Source organism: Scyliorhinus torazame, chromosome 3 (genome assembly GCF_047496885.1).
Source record: "Scyliorhinus torazame isolate Kashiwa2021f chromosome 3, sScyTor2.1, whole genome shotgun sequence".
Taxonomy (NCBI): Eukaryota; Metazoa; Chordata; class Chondrichthyes; order Carcharhiniformes; family Scyliorhinidae; genus Scyliorhinus; species Scyliorhinus torazame.
Genome location: NC_092709.1, coordinates 333,956,840 through 333,977,367, shown reverse-complemented (window position 1 = coordinate 333,977,367; position 20,528 = coordinate 333,956,840). Strand labels below are relative to the sequence as shown.

At 55.7% G+C, this 20,528-nt stretch overlaps 1 protein-coding gene and 1 pseudogene across 1 annotated transcript in view; one reads left to right on the top strand and one right to left on the bottom strand.

Annotated features, from left to right (window-relative positions):
* The window catches only part of adissp (adipose secreted signaling protein), a 171,640-nt gene that overhangs the window by 35,020 nt on the left and 116,092 nt on the right, over positions 1 to 20,528 (bottom strand). The gene's annotated exons all lie outside the window — the stretch shown is intronic.
* Positions 178 to 590, top strand: LOC140409637 (DNA-directed RNA polymerases I, II, and III subunit RPABC5 pseudogene; annotated as a pseudogene).

Here is a 20,528-nt window from a genome sequence, read left to right as displayed (position 1 = left end):
AGCACAACTACGCCTATACTTCCTCAGGAAATTTGGCATGTCCACACTGACCCATTTTTACAGATAAAGTCATCCTATCTGACTGCATCACAGCCTGGTATGGCAACTGCTTGGCCCAAGACTGTAAGAAACTACCGAGAGCAGACATTCGGCGGCGGCGGTGGAATCAGAGCGGAAAGCATCAACGTCCCTGTCAGAGCAGGATGATCATCCCGGTCCGGTGCTTCATCTGCGGCAAGGTGGTGGGAAACAAGTGGGAGGCGTACCTGGGGTTGCTGCAGGCCGAGTACACAGAGGGCGATGCACTCGATGCTCTGGGCCTGAAGCGTTACTGCTGCAGGCGGATGCTGCTGTCCCACGTGGATCTGATCGAAAAACTCTTGAACTACGCACCCCTGGAGAAGTGATGATTTTTTTGGGATCGCGATGATGGAAAGTGTTAGTCGAACCCTTTCTGGTTTGCTGCCGTGACTTGCATGTGGATCAAAATCATCTGCCGTGTAATCCACATTTTTAAGGACTGGCGGAAGAGAATGTTTTCCATTTGTAATTACCTTGTGAATAAAATGGGGATTTGACTCAAAAAAAAACTACCGAGAGTCGTGAACACAGCCCAGTCCATCACACAAACCCACCTCCCATCCATTGACTCGGTCTACACCGTCCGCTGCCTTGGCACCCCTCCTACCCGGGTTATTCGCTCTTCCAACTTCTTCCATCCGGCAGAAAATACAAAAGTCTGAGAACACATGGCAATAGATTCAAAAACAGCTTCTTCCCCGCTGTTACCAGACTCCTGAAATGACCCTCTTATGGACTGAACTGATCTCGCCACATATCTTTTCACTAAGTAATACTACACTCAGTATGCTTCACCCGATGTCTATGTATTTACATTGGGTATTTATCGATGTCCTATGTTTTTAATGTATGGAACGATCTGCCTGGACCGTACACAGAACAATATTTTTCACTGTAACTTTGCTGTTTGTGGAGTTGTCTATTTATTCACGAGATGTGGGCATCACTGCCTTGGCCAGCATTCATCGCCCATCATTTGCCATGTGTTATATTGCTCCTGCATTTCCGACAAGAGTGACTAAGTTTCAAATGTAATGAACTGCCTTTGGGGCTTCCCATGAGGAGCTATATAAATACATACCTTTCTTTCTATTAAAGGATGCTGTCATACTTACATCTATGTCCTACTATACCTCCATGTAAAAGGGTTTCTCGATTTAGCATCTCATCCAAAGGGTGGCAACGCCAACAGTGCAGCACTCCCTCAGAACTGAGCTGGGCAGAGTGTCAGCCTAGGATTTGGTGCTCAATTTTGTAGAGTGGTCCTTGAACCTACAACCTTCCTACATAGGGCAGGAGTACTGCCCAGTGAAACGCAGCTGGCTTTCACCTCCACACTACCCTTTTTTTATTAAAAAACTTAACTACTGATATGGATATCATTGCCATTTGTTATCCAATCCCAATTGCCCTTGAACGGAGTGGTTTGCTGGGCCATTTCAATGGGTAGTTACGAGGCAACTGCTGGGTCTCTGTGACATGAAAATAAATCCAGAACTTTACTCTTACTAAAAAAATCCTGCTGAACCAAAAAGAGGCTGCTACAAGTCACATGACCACAAGGTTGCCCCCCCCCCCCCCCCCCCCCCCCCCGCCATACTGGGCGTGATTCTCAGGCCTCGTTGCGCTTTGCCTCGAGCGAAACTATATCGGTGAATAGCGGGAGAGGCCGAAAACGAGAACTGCGCCAGGTGCCAAAGAGTTTGTGATGCAACCGACCCATTCCGTCGGCGAAATCGGGATCTCGCCCTAGCATAGCAAGAGAACAAATATCACCACTCAAAACCCTATTTCCATACAATGAACAGGAGCGATCCCAAATACAAGCCTCCAGTGATTAACCAGCCTCCCCAGCTGGTCACACCGGCACCGATTAGTACTCCTTTTGAAAAATGGGAACCTGACGGAAGGGCTTCTGCGGGCAGCTGAGGTGATGAGTAGCCATCTTTGCTCACAGGAAAAAAGAGCTCGAGGCGCCGGGCTTGCTGCCCCAGTGCTCGGCAGGGGCGGGGGTCCCTTGGCTGGGGGCGCTCCCTCCGCAGATCTGCGCTACCATGCGAAGGGAGGAGAGGTGCTGGGTGGGGGCAACTGTGTGCGACACCTGTATGCCGACCCCATATTGTGTACACCTGTTCCGGGGTCAAACCTAGCCCCTGCCAGACTGCCCCACCGATCACACAATCCCCACGACTGCTGATGGCTCTGGCCGTGCGGCTGAAGGCTATTGCTAATAGGAAATTGGCAATCGTGGTTAAGTGAGCACTTCACACAACGCAAAAGGATTCCCGTGGGTAGGCGGGCCATGTAGCATGTGGGAATCATTGCCAAGCATCCCAATCACACCTTGATGCATGGGCACTGTGCTTGAATACTGCGGGAGGCAACACCACACACGCAGCAGCCAACATCCGAACACCTTGGAATGGAGGGGCAGCTGGTTCGAGCCCCGGCTGCCCCTGCACCATCTGGTTCTGCCAGCCTTGGCGGCTCCCCAATGACTGCACTAAGTGGTGTCAATGCCCTCGGTGATGCTCCTCAGTGATTGGGACATGCTCTGCAGCACTTCGGCAATGTCCATCTGTGACTGGGCCAAGCTTCGCATCATCGCGGCCATTCTCAACCGAGAGCGGGACATGTCCCGCAGCACCTCATCAAGTTCAGCCTGGGTCACATCCCCCAGCGAGGCAGACATACTGCCGAGACCCTCAGCCACGGCCGTCACCGACTACGCCATGCCGTAGACACCTTTATTCATACTGCCAATGTTGTGCATCAGGCTCTCCACTGCGGTCGTCACCCTAGCAGTACAGGCCTCGACGTCACCAGCAGACACTGGGAATCCTCCAATCAGCTATGGATCTGCTGGAGTGTCGCTGACATCGCCCTCTGAATGACCCAGCAACACCCCAATGTCTCCGACAGCTCCGGGCAACCATGTATTAGAAGCTCAGCATCAGGGTGGGATCCAGCTAGGTCCTGGAATCCAGCAGACCTCCGACTGCTGTCTTGTCTGCGGGTTCCTGCCTTCACTTGATGTACATCAGCAGCTGTGTGGTGCTCACCAGATTGTGCCCCAGAAGACTGACCACTAACGTTTCGCACTGAGGTGTGGATCTCTGTGCTGCTGGAGGGTGGGGATGACAGCTGTGACCTCCGAGCTCTCCTCCGAGATGTTCTCCTGGGCGGGCAGGAGAGGGGGCCACCGGGATGGGCTGGCGTTGTTGGCTTGAGGACCTGCAGGAGAATCAACATCGAGTCAGTGGGAAGGAATGGGTCAGCCTGAATGGCATTAACAACTCAATGTGTGACAGGTCCTTTGGGTGGGGCCCAATGGATCTCACACCTGCAACATCTGCCAATGGCCAGATTGGTGACCACCTGGTCCTCAGCCATCCCAACACCTCCAGGACCTGTTCCTCAAAGGTGCTAAGGATTTGTTATGTCCTGCACCCTTCCGCCAGTCTGGGCCCTCTCCCAGCGACTGTGGGAGAGCTTCTCATGCGGACACACAGAGGGCATCATGGTTCACAGTGGTGTTTTGAGGGGTGGGGGGTGGAATGCTCATGTGGGGGCGGAAAGGTCTTGGAGGGGGCGTTGGTGTCGACTCACTGGTGCTGCTCGATGTAGGTCGTTGACCTTCCTACGACACTGGAGGCCAGTCCTCCTGGTTACACTCTCCGAGTTCACGGCTGCCGCCACCTCATCCCAGGCGGAACTGGCTGCCCTGTGGCTGACCCTCCGGGACCATCAGTGGTACAGGACATCCATCCTGGCCTCCACTGCATCGAGGAGCCTCCACAGGTCTGCATTCGCAAATCCTGGGACCGCTCGTCTCGGCGCCATGGCTGTTTAAGTGCTGCTCGACCTCGTTAGCAGTGGGGGAAGCGCGGTCCCGGCGAAATCGGCTGGCGAGCAGTCATTTGCAGCGAGAAGCCCGTGGGGCCTCGTTAATGGACTAATTAACGTTGAACAGCGTTGCCGGCCTCAGCGGGCCGAACACTGGGAAGCCCGCGGCAGGTCCCGCTCGCTACCACACTTAGAAATCTTTCCGGAGAATGGCGGCCACTGTGTTGTGTGGGAAATTGTGAACACTCCTCACATGGATTTTAAATGTAAAATAAATTTACATTCAGAGTAAACCTTAATGAGAATTTGCTGCCGGCTGACCACATGAACCGAGTTTGGCATAAGTCACCGCATACTTTAAACATAATTACATACGCAGGTAGAGAGAGAAAATCAGTACAGTCTGCTCGACTCTCTCCTATCTATAACAGAATCACATTGCCGTAGATCTGGAGTCACATGTAGGTGAGACCAGGTAAGGATGACAGATTTCCTTCCCTGAAGGACAATAGTAAGCCAGATAGGTTTTTACGACAGTCGATGATAACTGGTCAGCATTACTGGGACTAGCTTTTAATTCCAGACGTTTAGGAATTAAATTGAAATCCCACCAGCTGCCATGGTGGGATTTGAACCCGTGTCCTCCAGTCCAATAGCCTGGGCCTCTGGATTACTATTCCAGTGACATCACCACTGTGCCACCGCCCCTTTGAAACCCACTGCCAACAATGCATAACCATGAGGTGCATTGTGGTGGGCAGCACAGTGGGTGAGCACGGCTGCCTCGACACACCAGGGACCGATTCCATCCTCGAGTGACTGTCTCACGTTCTCCCAGTGTGTGCTTGGGTTTCCTCTGCGTGCCCCGGTTTCCTCTCAGTCCAAAGATGTGCACGTTAGGTGAATTGGCCATGATCAATGCACAGGGTTACAGGGGTAGGGTGGACGAGTGGGCCTAGATAGAGTGCACTTCGGAGAGTCAGTGCAGACTCAATGGGCCGAATGGTCTCCTTCTGCACTGTAGGGATTCCTAGTGTAGGATCGGAAAGTTGGTTAAACTGGTCATCAATCAGCCCTTATTGCAGGGTTTGTAAAGCAACAATGATCCTCATTTGTATATACAGTAAGCCTATTCAGAAAGTGCATTCCAGGCCTCGCACTGATGATATGCAGATGTTTGAATCCCTGCCAACATTTCTCCACATCCCTAGGTTGAGAAAATAATCCTTTACGCTCATTTCCTTAATCGCCACTTGGGTTTGAGCAAGTTATTTCCTTTTGCCTCAGAATCTCCACGAAACCTAGTTTCCGCTGAATTTAAACAGGGTCCGCTTTTGGCAAGGACTACGGAGCACAGCCATATTATCTCGGCATGGTCATCTCTGCAAGGCCAGCTTCAAACCTGTCCCCAATAATCCCACCTGGTTCACATCAATCCCAATTTACCGTCAGTCCTAGAAGTGGGTTCAAGCATCAATGGACACAGGGCTTTGGCGCTGGGCACTTCCTAATGCCTCAGAAATCCACATTGCAAGGAGATTCAGATCTGACAAACTAAAAATGGCTCCGACGTAAATCCTCCCAGTGTGCTCACTGGAGTCATTTATTTATTCCAAGCAGTAAACATGCACAGAACTAAATCAATTTTCTTTTTCCCTGGACAGAGATGCAAACTTCAAACAATGATTGAGACTTATTAAAAGGAAAGCTTTTTAACGAGTCATCTTTCACGCACACTGTCCTTGTTGGCTCATTATTCCCTGACAAACGTTGCGAACAGACATACAAACAAAGGGCAGGAGTAGGCCATTCAACCCCTCGAGCCTGCTCTGCTATTTAATATGATCATGACCGAGCCATTTAGAGGTAAAAAGCAAGCAAAAAAGAAAAAAAAAAAACCTTCATCCGGAGATTAAATGAAATCCTAACCATGTACCCAATTCGGGGGTACCTTACAATGTAAATACGGCTGGCTGTATGCCATTTAAATCTTACAACTCATTGTTGCTGGCTTATTTTTGATGTCAATATACCAAGGGACAGATAAAACTGGGTCTGTTGTGAGACACTCCTGGTTCATCGGCTAAAACTGTTCCCGAGACGAGCTTCAGCGACAGATAGTTAACAATTCACCTTCGCTCTTTCTCCAGTCGCAACCCAAGCGTGAAATGGGAGAACCCACAAAAGGTACGCCTGATCATTCCTCTCAGTTTTCAAGTTAATGCAGCGTGAAAATCTCACAGTTTTTCAAGTTAATGCAGCGTGAAAATCTTGCAGTTCCACTTAACTGAAATACTAACGACACCGGTGAAAATATTTCCACAGTAACCGAGCGTTCCTCGGTCACCCTGTATTTGCAACTGCCTTTGGACTCAATAATCAGCTGTTTTCTGATCCACAAAGGAAATGTGGAGCCTTGTGTGTTTTGTTTTTAAATGCTGAATCCGTGTTACAACTGAATAATTGTCAATATGATACAAGAACAAAATAAATAAGAATTTGGTGCCTTGATGCCAATTCTGGTTCAATGCACATTTTGGCTTCTGTAACCAAAAAAGTGGCACTAATCAGTTCAACAATCGGATTAGTGCACATCGGCCGGGATCCTCCATTAGGAGCTCGCCCTGCTGCTCAGCCGAATCTCCCATTCACTCCAGCGGGACTGGAGAATCCCGCCGCCATGAGCGGGCGGAGAATCCCGCCGGCGTGAGCGGGCGGAGAATCCCGCCGCCGTGAGCGGGCGGAGAATCCCGCCGGCGTGAGCGGACGGAGAATCCCGCCGGCGTGAGCGGACGGAGAATCCCGCCGGCGTGAGCGGGACCGGAGAATCCCGCCGGCGTGAGCGGACGGAGAATCCCGCCGGCGTGAGCGGGACCGGAGAATCCCGCCGCCGTGAGCGGACGGAGAATCCCGCCGCCGTGAGCGGACGGAGAATCCCGCCGCCGTGAGCGGACGGAGAATCCCGCCGGCGTGAGCGGACGGAGAATCCCGCCGGCGTGAGCGGACGGAGAATCCCGCCGGCGTGAGCGGGACCGGAGAATCCCGCCGCGTGAGCGGACGGAGAATCCCGCCGGCGTGAGCGGACGGAGAATCCCGCCGGCGTGAGCGGACGGAGAATCCCGCCGGCGTGAGCGGGCGGAGAATCCCGCCGCCGTGAGCGGGCGGAGAATCCCGCCGCCGTGAGCGGACGGAGAATCCCGCCGCCGTGAGCGGGCGGAGAATCCCGCCGCCGTGAGCGGACGGAGAATCCCGCCGCCGTGAGCGGACGGAGAATCCCGCCGCCGTGAGCGGGCGGAGAATCCCGCCGCCGTGAGCGGACGGAGAATCCCGCCGGCGTGAGCGGACGGAGAATCCCGCCGGCGTGAGCGGACGGAGAATCCCGCCGGCGTGAGAGGGCGGAGAATCCCGCCGCCGTGAGCGGGCGGAGAATCCCGCCGCCGTGAGCGGGCGGAGAATCCCGCCGGCGTGAGCGGACGGAGAATCCCGCCGGCGTGAGCGGACGGAGAATCCCGCCGCCGTGAGCGGGCGGAGAATCCCGCCGGCGTGAGCGGGCGGAGAATCCCGCCGGCGTGAGCGGACGGAGAATCCCGCCGGCGTGAGCGGACGGAGAATCCCGCCGCCGTGAGCGGGCGGAGAATCCCGCCGGCGTGAGCGGGCGGAGAATCCCGCCGCCGTGAGCGGACGGAGAATCCCGCCGCCGTGAGCGGGCGGAGAATCCCGCCGCCGTGAGCGGACGGAGAATCCCGCCGGCGTGAGCGGACGGAGAATCCCGCCGGCGTGAGCGGACGGAGAATCCCGCCGGCGTGAGCGGGCGGAGAATCCCGCCGGCGTGAGCGGGCGGAGAATCCCGCCGGCGTGAGCGGGCGGAGAATCCCGCCGGCGTGAGCGGGCGGAGAATCCCGCCGGCGTGAGCGGGCGGAGAATCCCGCCGGCGTGAGCGGGCGGAGAATCCCGCCGGCGTGAGCGGGCGGAGAATCCCGCCGGCGTGAGCGGGCGGAGAATCCCGCCGGCGTGAGCGGGCGGAGAATCCCGCCGGCGTGAGCGGACGGAGAATCCCGCCGGCGTGAGCGGGCGGAGAATCCCGCCGGCGTGAGCGGGCGGAGAATCCCGCCGGCGTGAGCGGACGGAGAATCCCGCCGCCGTGAGCGGACGGAGAATCTCGCCGCCGTGAGCGGACGGAGAATCCCGCCGGCGTGAGCGGACGGAGAATCCCGCCGCCGTGAGCGGACGGAGAATCCCGCCGGCGTGAGCGGGCGGAGAATCCCGCCGGCGTGAGCGGACGGAGAATCCCGCCGCCGTGAGCGGACGGAGAATCCCGCCGGCGTGAGCGGACGGAGAATCCCGCCGCCGTGAGCGGACGGAGAATCCCGCCGGCGTGAGCGGACGGAGAATCCCGCCGGCGTGAGCGGACGGAGAATCCCGCCGCCGTGAGCGGACGGAGAATCCCGCCGCCGTGAGCGGACGGAGAATCCCGCCGCCGTGAGCGGACGGAGAATCCCGCCGCCGTGAGCGGACGGAGAATCCCGCCGCCGTGAGCGGACGGAGAATCCCGCCGGCGTGAGCGGACGGAGAATCCCGCCGCCGTGAGCGGACGGAGAATCCCGCCGCCGTGAGCGGACGGAGAATCCCGCCGCCGTGAGCGGACGGAGAATCCCGCCGCCGTGAGCGGACGGAGAATCCCGCCGGCGTGAGCGGACGGAGAATCCCGCCGCCGTGAGCGGGCGGAGAATCCCGCCGCCGTGAGCGGGCGGAGAATCCCGCCGCCGTGAGCGGACGGAGAATCCCGCCGCCGTGAGCGGACGGAGAATCCCGCCGCCGTGAGCGAGCAGAGAATCCCGCCGCCGTGAACGGACGGAGAATCCCGCCGCCGTGAGCGAGCGGAGAATCCCGCCGCCGTGAACGGACGGAGAATCCCGCCGCCGTGAGCGGACGGAGAATCCCGCCGCCGTGAGCAGACGGAGAATCCCGCCGGCGTGAGCGGGCGGAGAATCCCGCCGCCGTGAGCGGACGGAGAATCCCGCCGCCGTGAGCGGACGGAGAATCCCGCCACCGTGAACGGACGGAGAATCCCGCCGCCGTGAGCGGACGGAGAATCCCGCCGCCGTGAGCGGACGGAGAATCCCGCCGGCGTGAGCATCCCGCCCTCTATGTTCATCACCCATTCCACCTTCGTGCCACATTGAGGAAGGCTCCAATGGAAATTTGTTGGATTTGGATTCAAGCATTCAATAACCCACCAAAAGGGATTTTAATATTTCAGTTCACTTGTCACAGGGAAATAGCCAATTCCATACCCTGGGGTTTCTGCATTTTCCTTGGGTAGCAATGGTAGCTTTTTCAAAACACACCAGCCTTTTCCCCATGTTTCTTCACGTCTCCCCACCAATACACCATCCTGTCTCCCCACCAATACAACATCCTGTCTCCCCACCAATACACCACCCTGTCTCCCCACCAATACACCATCCTGTCTCCCCACCAATACACCATCCTGTCTCCCCACCAATACACCATCCTGTCTCCCCACCAATACACCATCCTGTCTCCCCACCAATACACCATCCTGTCTCCCCACCAATACACCATCCTGTCTCCCCACCAATACACCATCCTGTCTCCCCACCAATACACCATCCTGTCTCCCCACCAATACACCATCCTGTCTCCCCACCAATACACCATCCTGTCTCCCCACCAATACACCATCCTGTCTCCCCACCAATACACCATCCTGTCTCCCCACCAATACACCACCCTGTCTCCCCACCAATACACCACCCTGTCTCCCCACCAATACACCATCTTGTCTCCCCACCAATACACCATCCTGTCTCCCCACCAATACACCATCCTGTCTCCCCACCAATACACCATCCTGTCTCCCCACCAATACACCATCCTGTCTCCCCATCAATACACCATCCTGTCTCCCCACCAATACACCACCCTGTCTCCCCATCAATACACCACCCTGTCTCCCCACCAATACACCATCCTGTCTCCCCACCAATACACCATCCTGTCTCCCCACCAATACACCACCCTGTCTCCCCACCAATACACCATCCTGTCTCCCCACCAATACACCATCCTGTCTCCCCACCAATACACCATCCTGTCTCCCCACCAATACACCATCCTGTGTCCTTGCAACCTTCCTTCCCTGTTGCCAACAATGTGGCAGAGGCAGATTTAATTGTGGCTTTCAAAAAGAATTGGACAATTTTCTGGAGGGAAAAGGTCTTGGCTTTGTGCTAGGTATGACGCCGACCAGCAGAGCGTCTCTCTTCCCCCCACTCCCAATTTCAATTTACCTAGGGTTCCTTGATGTCACAATTGGTCAAGTGCAGTCTTGATGTCAAGGGCAGTCATTCCCACATCCTTTTCTTAAATTCGGCTCTTTTGTTTATGTTTGGACCAAGGCTGTAATGAGGTCAGCGGCCAAGTGGCCCTGGAGGAACCCAAACGGAGCGGCAGTGAGCAGGTTATTGCTGAAGTGGGGCTCGATAGCAATGTCAATGACCTTTTCCATCACTTTGCTGACTATTGAGTGTATATTGATGGAAAGTATATTGATGGCGTGACGATTGCCCTACTTGGGAGTACAGCATACACCTGGGCAACTTTCCACACTGCCGGGTAGATGCCAATGTTGTAGCTGTACTGGAACATCTTGGCTAGGGGCATGCCAAGTTCTGCAGCACATGTCCAGAGTACTATTGCCGGCATGTTGTCAGGGCCCATAGTCTTTGCAATATCAAGCCATTTCTTGATATTGTGTGGAGTGAATCACCTTGGCTGAAGACTGGCATTTCTGATGCTAGGAATCTCAGAAGGAGGGCAAAGTGGATGACCCAATCGGCATTTCAGGATAAAGGTCATTGCAAATGCATAGCTGCCACGGATGATGGGATTATTTGTGGAGCCTCCTTCTCCACGGAGTTGTTTAATTGCCCACCACCATTCATGACTGGATGCGGCAAGACTGCAGAGTATAGATCTGATCTGTTGGTATTGCGGTCACTTGGCTCTTATCTATCATTTCCTGCTTTAGCTGTTCGATACACTCATAGTCCTGTGCCGTAGCTTCAACAGGTTGACACCAGGGGCGAAATTCTCCGTTATCGGCGGAAAGTCCGCCGATCGGTGTAAAAAACGGCGCAAATCCGACTTGCGTCACGTCGGAAAAATGGGTCGAAAGTCTCCGGCCCGAAATGGGCTAGCAGCGACGTGACGGGATCCACGCTTGCGCACGTGGTTCACGCCGTGCAGCGTCATACACGCCGCACGGCGTGACGGCTCAGAAGGCCGCGCTGCTCCCCCCCACCCGACCGGAACACCCGACCGGAACACCCGACTGGATGGCTGGCCGCCGCTCAGCCCCGAGGTTCGAGTCACGGGATGTGGGGCGCTCCTGGACGCAGTGGAGCAGAGGAGGGACGCCCTGTATCCCAGGCACGGCCGCAGAGTTGCCCCACGCCACAGCCGGCGTCTGTGGAGGGAAGTGGCAGAGGCCGTCACCGCTGTGGCCCTGACACCACGGACAGGCACCCAGTGCCACAAGAAGGTGAACAACCTCGTCAGAGCAGGCAGGGTGAGCCTCCCCGATATCCCCCCCTCCCCCATATCCCCCCCTCCCCCATATCCCCCCCTCCCCCATATCCCCAAGTGAATCCAGCCCTTAACTTAACCTCTGCAATGCACGCGCAACTGATGGCGTGATTCATATACCTGCCTAACAATGTTGCCTTTTACCCCTGCCACCACCCCCCCCCCCCCCAAGGAGTAGCGCGCACACAACAATAGGGAGCATGTGAGGACTGGAGGAGGGCCCGCTGATGAGAGGCCACTGACCGAACACGAGGAAAGGGCCCTGGAACTGGCTGGCGGACCTGAGGACCCGGAGGTTGCTGATGCAGAGGCCGGGGGCGTACTAGCAAGTGAGCCACCGACAGCCCGTCCCCATATCCCCCCTCCCCTATATCCCCCTCCCCCATATCACCTGATCACTGCCTGATGTCTAACCATGCATGCTTCATTGTGTATCGCAGGACCAAACGTCCAGGCACCCATCCCCGCAGATGCTGGATGCCCCTCGGAGGCCACGGGAGACAGAGAGACCCGGACCCTCCAGCATGCGACGCCCGCAGGATGCCCCTCGGAGGCCACGGGAGACAGAGAGACCTGGAGCAACAGGGAGACGACACCCCCGTCACGTGCGGGAGCGACCACCCAGCGACGAGGGGGGCAGCCACAGGCCCCCGTCACATCCGAGCCGGGACACCACAGCCCGGGACACCACAGCCCGGGACACCACAGCCCCGGGGACACCCCAGCCCCGGGGACACCCCAGCCCCGGGGACACCCCTGCCCCGGGGACACCCCTGCCCCGGGGACACCCCTGCCCCGGGGACACCCCTGCCCCGGGGACACCCCTGCCCCGGGGACACCCCTGCCCCGGGGACACCCCTGCCCCGGGGACACCCCTGCCCCGGGGACACCCCTGCCCCGGGGACACCCCTGCCCCGGGGACACCCCTGCCCCGGGGACACCCCTGCCCCGGGGACACCCCTGCCCCGGGGACACCCCTGCCCCGGGGACACCCCTGCCCCGGGGACACCCCTGCCCCGGGGACACCCCTGCCCCGGGGACACCCCTGCCCGGGACAGCACTACCCGGGACAGCACTACCCGGGACAGCACTACCCGGGACAGCACTACCCGGGACAGCACTACCCGGGACAGCACTACCCGGGACAGCACTACCCGGGACAGCACTACCCGGGACAGCACTACCCGGGACAGCACTACCCGGGACAGCACTACCCGGGACAGCACTACCCGGGACAGCACTACCCGGGACAGCACTACCCGGGACAGCACTACCCGGGACAGCACTACCCGGGACAGCACTACCCAGGACAGCACTACCCAGGACAGCACTACCCAGGACAGCACTACCCAGGACAGCACTACCCAGGACAGCACTACCCAGGAAGACGAAATACCGGACAGTGACTCAGAGTGGATGGGTGGAGACGAACCCCCACCCCAAAGTGCCATGGACTCAGAGTGGGACGAAGAGCACGACACAACGCCACTGCTGTCACCAACACCCTCCACCATCGCAGAAACACTCACCTCGGTTGGGCACTTTAGTGATGAGGCGTCTGCTACACTCACTAGTGCGCACAACACAGCCGTCCCGGTACAGCAGGTGGAGGTAGGAGCAGCAGAGGGGTCGGGCGGTCGGAAGGCAGCCCAGCCCAAGCAAACATCTGCCGCCCAGGTGGATCCCCGGTTCCTGGAGTTACCACACCCACACATAGATCCGATGCAACCACCGACCCGGAGACGAGCGAAGAGGGTGACGGCCAGCTTGCGGCGGCTGCAGTCGCAGGTGGAGGAGTCCACCCGCGTCCAGGAGCTGGGAGTGGTGCCGGTCATGCGTGCCACCCAGGCCGACACCGCACGGGTGGCGTCCGCGGTGGAGGCAATGGGTGCGACGGTGTCAGATATGGGGAACGGTTTGCGAGGCCTGGGGCTTTCCGTGCAGGCGGCGTCTGTGGCCCAGGACATGGCTGCCCTCTCACAGGAGGCCATGAGCCAGTGCCAGCGCCAGATGGCAGAGGCGCTCAACACCATAGCCCAGTCTCAGCAGGCCATGGCCCAGTCTCAGCAGGCCATGGCCCAGTCTCAGCAGGCCATGGCCCAGTCTCAGCAGGCCATGGCCCAGTCTCAGCAGGCCATCGCTGAGGGCATCGGCGCCAGTGGCCATGTGCGAGCCGGCGTCGCACTGTCACAGACAGGGTTTGACAACCCCCTGGGCTCCATGGCTGCAAACCTGCAGACCCCTGTCGATACCAGCACGGGCCTCCAGGACTGGCAGCGCCAGTTGTCGGGGGGGGGGGGGCGCGTCGGATGGCCAGTCCGTTCGCATCCCCCACCCATGTAGAGGCCTGGGGGCCATCGGGCACCCCGAGGGAGGAGGTGGTGTGGTCCGCCCCTGCTCCCCCCTGTAGGGGAGGTCCCGGAACACCGCGAAACCTTGGACTCCCCCCCTTCCGTCCCAGGTGCATCGGATGGGCAACGGGCAGGACAGGCTGGCAGCTCGCCATCCCAGTCGCCCGGGCCGCAGCCTGGCCCATCGAGGCCAGGACGCCCCAGGAAACGGCCGCCAAAGGGATCCAGTGTCAGAGGGCAGGAATCACAGGAGTCCACCTCCAGTTCTGCTGTACTGTCTGGGGAACCACGTAGACGTAGTCAAAGGGCCCGTAAGGCCAAACAATTAGACACTGAGTAAGTTGGCACGGGTGCAGGGCACAGATGAGTTTTATGGGCTAGGGCACGTGCATGAACTCCTTTGGTTATTAAAGTCAATGTTACACCTACAGAAGCTGCCTTTGTGCTCTGTCCAAAGTGTGTGGGGGTGTCATGTACGTTGAGCGCAAGTGTGTGTGTGAGGGGTGGTCTTACCTCAGCCTCAGGTGAGTCGGCCCCGTTCCCCCTGGGCCGCCATCAACATCCCCCCGGGCAGAGGACGGGACCGTGCGCTGCAGTGTCACAGCCGCATGCAGGGATGGTCCGGGTGGATGGTGGTACTGTGGCCATGGGTCAGACATAGTCCAACGATGTGGAGCCAGGAGCTCACCGCAGGGCGGGTTGTCATCATCCTCCATGGCCTGCAATAGACACACGTCCACCCGCAACTGTGAGAGCCCGGCCGTTGTGCCGCAGGTGGATCGGCAATGGGGGGTGGGGGGTGGGGGGGGGGGGGGGGTGGGGGGGTGGTGTGCATGCAGGTGGGGTGGGGGAGGGGGGTGAGGGTGCTGGGTGTGTGGATGGGTGGTCGGCTGTTGCCATGGTGTGCGGTCTGTGGCCATACTACCCGATTCCCACGCCCATCTAGTCAGTGAAGCGGGTGGCTATCAGTCTGTCCCGTGCCCGCTGGGCCAGCCGGTAACGGTGGACAGCCACCCGCCTGTGTCTACCCAGTCTGCCCTGAACATTACCCCCATCCCCCTCATCTGGGGAGGACTGCGCCTCTTCCTGCTGCTCCTCCACTCCGCCCTCCTCTGCCTGAGGCACATCGCCCCTCTTTTCTGGGCTATGTTGTGCAGGACGCAGCACACCACAATGATGCGGCCAACCCTATCTGACCGATACTGGAGGGCGCCCCCAGAGAGGTCCAGGCACCTGAAACGCATCTTCAGCACGCCAAAGCACCTCTCTATCACTCCCCTTGTCGCTACATGGGCATCATTGTAGTGGTTCTCCGCCTCATTGCATGGCCTCCGTAAAGGCTTCATCAGCCACGATCGCAATGGGTAGCCCCTGTCGCCCAGCAACCAGCCCCTCAGCTGGGGATGGCGTCCCTCGTACATGCTGGGGATGGATGACCGCGACAACACGTACGAGTCGTGTACACTGCCTGGGTAACGGGCGCAGACGTGCAGTATCATCATGCGGTGGTCGCAGACCACTGTATGTTCATCGAATAGGTCCCCTTCCTATTGGTGAACACGGCCCTGACGCGCGCGCACGCGCACACGCGCACGCGCGCACGCACACACGCACACACGCACACACGCACACACGCACACACGCACACACGTCGGAGAATGACGCCCCTGATTTTTAGTTATCCCTGGTGCTGCTCCTGGCATGCCCTCATTAATGAGAATGGCTTGAAACGTATGGGACGGAAAGAAAAACAAAGACTTGTATTTCTACAGCACTTTTCGCGACCCCCGGACCTCTCAAAGCGCTTTAGAGACAACAAAGTGCTTTTGAAGGGTAGTCACTGTTGTAATGTTGGAAAAGCACAGCAGCCAAAGCAAAGCAAACTCCCACAAACAGCAAGCAAGACAGCTGGATGATCTGTTTTTTGTGAAATTGGTTGAGGGATAAACGTTGGCCCGGGGCACTCCCCTCATCTTCCTTAAAAAAAAAGTGTGTCTTAGGATCCTTTATAGCCACCCGACAGGACAGTGTCTCTGTTTAACAAGTCATCTGAAAGGCAGCACCTGTCTGAACTTAATGCAGCCTTCACTTAAAAGTAGTGAAATGCTTCGCAAGAACATTATTGGACAAAAAATTGACACGCAGCCAGCTTAAGACGATATTGCAGACCAGTGACCAAAGGCAGGTTTTAAGGAGCTTCTCAAAGGAGGGAGCTGAAAGCATAGCTGCCATTGAACTTCCTTGGTATTGCACCAGAACGTTGGCCGAGATTCTCATGCTGGAGTGGGACACGGACCCACGACCTTCCAACTTCGAAACGAGGCTGCTACCCACAGAGCCACAGCCGACAACACCGTCCCAAGTATGAGTAGAGGCAAGTCATATGAGCAGGCAACAAGCCCAGGCTGAAGAACAGAGTGAGGTTAGGGGCAAGGGAGTAACAGTTGATGAAGACTGGGTTGATCACATTGTAAAATGAAGGAGTTTAGGGATTGGTTTGAAGAAGAGCAGCACGGTAGCATTGTGGATAGCACAATTGCTTCACAGCTCCAGGGTCCCAGGTTCGATTCCAGCTTGGGTCACTGTCTGTGCAGAGTCTGCACATCCTCCCCGTGTGTGCGTGGGTTTCTTCCGGGTGCTCCGGTTTCCTCCCACAGTCCAAAGATGTGCAGGTTAGGTGGATTGGCCATGATAAATTGCCCTTAGTGTCCAAAATTGCCCTTAGTGTTGGGTGGGGTTACTGGGTTATGGGGATAGGGTGGAGGTGTTGACCTTGGGTAGGGTGCTCTTTCCAAGAGCAGTGCAGACTCGATGGGCCGAATGGCCTCCTTCTGCACTGTAAATTCGATGAAGAGTAAATGGCAGGAAGAGCAGAGGGTGTGGGCCATGTTTGTTGGGGGGGGGGGGGTGCGAAGAGAGAGAGAGAGAGAGAGAGATCAGGACACAATGAGAGTCAAAGGACAGTGGAAAAGGTGTTTGTGAAGCCCTTGATAAGAAACAAAAGCAAAAAAGCCTCCTGAATCTTAATCACTCCACCATTGGCAGGTATGCTTTCAGCTCTCCTCCTTTGAGAAGCTCTTTAAAACCTGCCGCTTTGACCCGAGCCTCTGGTCACTGGTCCACAATATCGTCTTAAGCTGGCTGCGTGTCAATTTTTTGTCCAATAATATTCTTGCAAAGCATTTCACTACTTTAAAGAATCTGTGCAACTGCAAGTTATTGTCCCCCTTCTTCATTCTTAACGCTCTGAAAAACTTTTTATCCGACAGAAAAGCCACAGTGATTTATACCTTGTGATTCACAGCAAGTATGTGGCAGGGCTGCACTAATCTATTACGCTACTTCCCATACTAATTGTACAATGGCCTCTCCATGGTTATCGCTCAATAGCTCTGTTACAAGCTGATAAGGTGTTTATTGTCCGCACGGTATTAAGAACGATGCTGCAGTGACACAGAGCAGACTTCTACCTTGATTTTAAAAATTGCGCAAGAATTAGAATTCCACAGGCACTCTCGAGGAGTGTTGTCCAGTTGTCCATCTCTGTAAACAGGAACGGTCCTATAAATCACCTGGTTGCATAACAATTTCGCACTGTACACAACAGCAGCCGTTGTTACTGCCACACACTAGCTAGGCCTCCTTGGGTGAACCTTCGGAGCACCAAGGATTTGACTCTGCCACAGCCAAGGCAGGCCAGAATTAGGCATAATGCCGTTTCCTCCACTAGTTCAAAATCCTAGAACTTATTAAATCAGCAGCAGAGAGAGTAACTTCACCACAGAGTGCAAATGATCATTTAAGAGAGTGGTACAGAGTGGGGTATTCAGTTATGTGGAGAGACTGGGGAACCGTAGAACCCTTACATTGCTGGAGGAGGCCATTCAGACCATGGGGCCTGTGCCGCGACCCTCCAAAAGAGCATCTTAGCTAAGCCCGCTCCTCCGGCCTATCCCCGTAACTGCACATCTTTTGGACTGTGGGAGGAATTAGGAGCACCCGGAGGAAACCCACGCAGACACGGGGAGAACGTGCAAACTCCACACAGTCACCCAAGGCCAGAATCAAACTCTAGCGCCATGGCAGTAGGGCTAACCACTGTGCCACCATGCAACGTGGAAGGAATCAGTACCGTTTAACAAGTTTTTCTTTTTTGGAAATATTGATATGGCAGGAAGGTTCGGATTAATACTTTACTGGTGTGAGAGGGATGGAAGTGGAACTTTCCCGCCTTTCAGGAACCCATTTCAGAATTGAAAACTCCCAGTTAGATGTCACACGCATAGCTCCATACAGAGAAAACTCTTTCTACTTTGTCCTACTCAGGGCTACTAAAAACAACCGATTAGCCAATTGTTTCACTTCAGCATTGTTAGTTATTTTTGGTATCTGGGTTACACATGACACAGCCAAGCTTATTCCTCATTTCTAGTTGCCTTTCCAAAGTTGTCCAGCTGGGTGGAATGACCTATACTGCCCACTCTTGCGTCGTTACTTCTGGGGTCGCCCAAGGCACGATCATTGGTCCCCTCCTATCGCTCATCAACACGCTGCCCCTCAGCGACACCATCAGAAAGCACAGTGTTATCTTTCACATGTACACTGATGACCAAAGTCATCATCATTCTCCACGAATTATCTGTCAGACTGCTTGCCCAGCATCCAGCACTGACTGAGCAGAAATTTCTTCAGAACTGACCGATGCCATTGTTTCCAGCTTTGACAAAGTCATCCGGACTCGAAATGTTAGCTCCCTTCACTCCCCACAGATGTCATCAGAACTGCCGAGATTGCCCCATATTTTCTGTTTGTGTTTCAGATTCCAGCATCCGCAGTAATTTGCTTCTTTCATTGTTTTCAGTCCCTGCTCCGAACTCTGGACCCCAACAACTGACTCCATTCTTCTCTGGTAATTGATTTTAAGCCAGCCTATTTGGAAACTTGGTGCCGTCTTTAACACTCCAGATGAGTTTCCAACCTCATATTCATTCTATCACCAAGATCACCTGTTGCCACATTTGTAACAGAGACGGGGGGGGGGGGGGGGGGGGGGGGAGCGGGGGCATCTTCGCTCATTTGCTGCTGAAACCCTAATACGTGGTTTTCTTATCTCGAGATTTGAATGCTCCTCCGCACTGGTGGCTGGTCTCCCACACTCCGTGCTCCATTTGAGGCCATTCAAAACTCTGCTGCCCTCTGTTCCCTCACAATAAGTCCCATCCACCCATTACCCTCAGTGCTCAGAGGCCTATGTTTGCTCCTGGTCAAGCATTTATCTTGATTTTAAAAGTCTCATCTTTGTTTCCCTCAAGGGCCTTGTCCCTCGCTGCCTTTATAATCTCCTCCAGACTTTCAATCCTCGGAGATATCTGCATTAATCTAATTCTGGCCTTCTGCGTGCCCCGATTTTAGACACTCCCCCAGCCCTGAGGCCAAGTTTTCAGCTGCCTGGACCCTAGGTTTTGGCATTCCATCGAGTTTATCCCCTTCAGTCAGATTCAGCAAGTAAGCAATGTGGCCACCTACTAAAGTAACAATTTATTTGCACAGGCTTAATGGATGTCAGTGGACTAACAATCCATTGCCCAAAAAGCCCATCTGGTTCACTAATGTTCTTTTGGGAAGGGATTCTGCCATCTTTACCTGGTCTGGCCTGTATGTGGTTCCACATCCACAGCAATGTTTTATAGGATACCTACAGTGCAGAAGGAGGCCATTCAGCCCATCGTGTCTGCACTGACCCTCCGAAGAGCACTCTACCTAGGCCCACTCCCCGCCCCACCCCGATAACCCCACCTAACCTGCGCAGCTTTGGGCACTAAGGGGCAAATTAGCATGACCAATCCATCCAACTTGCACATCTGGGGGACTGTGGGAGGAAACCGGAGCACCCGGAGGGAATATGCGCAGATGCAGGGTGGACATGCAATGCCACACAGTCACCCAAGGCCGGAATTGAACCCAGGTCACTGGTGCAGTGAAGGAGCATTGCTAACACCATGCTACCCGGATGACCAATTGCCCCCTGAAATGGCCTCAATTCAAGGATAATGTGGGATCGGAAATAAAATGCTGGCCCAGCTAGCGACACCCAGATCCTATGAAAGAATTTTTAAAACCTCTTCTCCTGCAACGCCCTGTGTGCTGGGTGCCCAGTGGGTTGACGTGAACTCAACAAGGTTCCAAGCTAATTCTTTTGATTAAAAAGTAGTCAATAAGGTGCCAGTCAGGCACAAAACTGAAGTCAATCCCTCACAGTTGTTTAGATTTTGAATTTGGTTCCTCGCTACAGAATAGAAGCCTCGGGAGACAGCTGACAAATCATGTGGCATCTCAAGGCTGGAGGACACTGAATTTAACTGCAGCTGCCTTTTAAATTCATGGTCCATGACTGCATTTTAAAAAGGGACAAACGTCAAGCCAAAATGAGGCGGAGTTACTTCCTTTACGACTGTAAAGTTTCTATGGAAATGTGAAGAGAAATAGGTCAGTGAAGACAAATGTCAGAAACAGGGAAATTTATAAAGGGCAACAAAGAAATAACTGACCAACTAAATACATGCTGTGGTTCTGTCTTCACAAAGGAGGACACAAATAACATAGCAGAAATGTTGGGGGACACAGGGTTTAGTGAGTGGG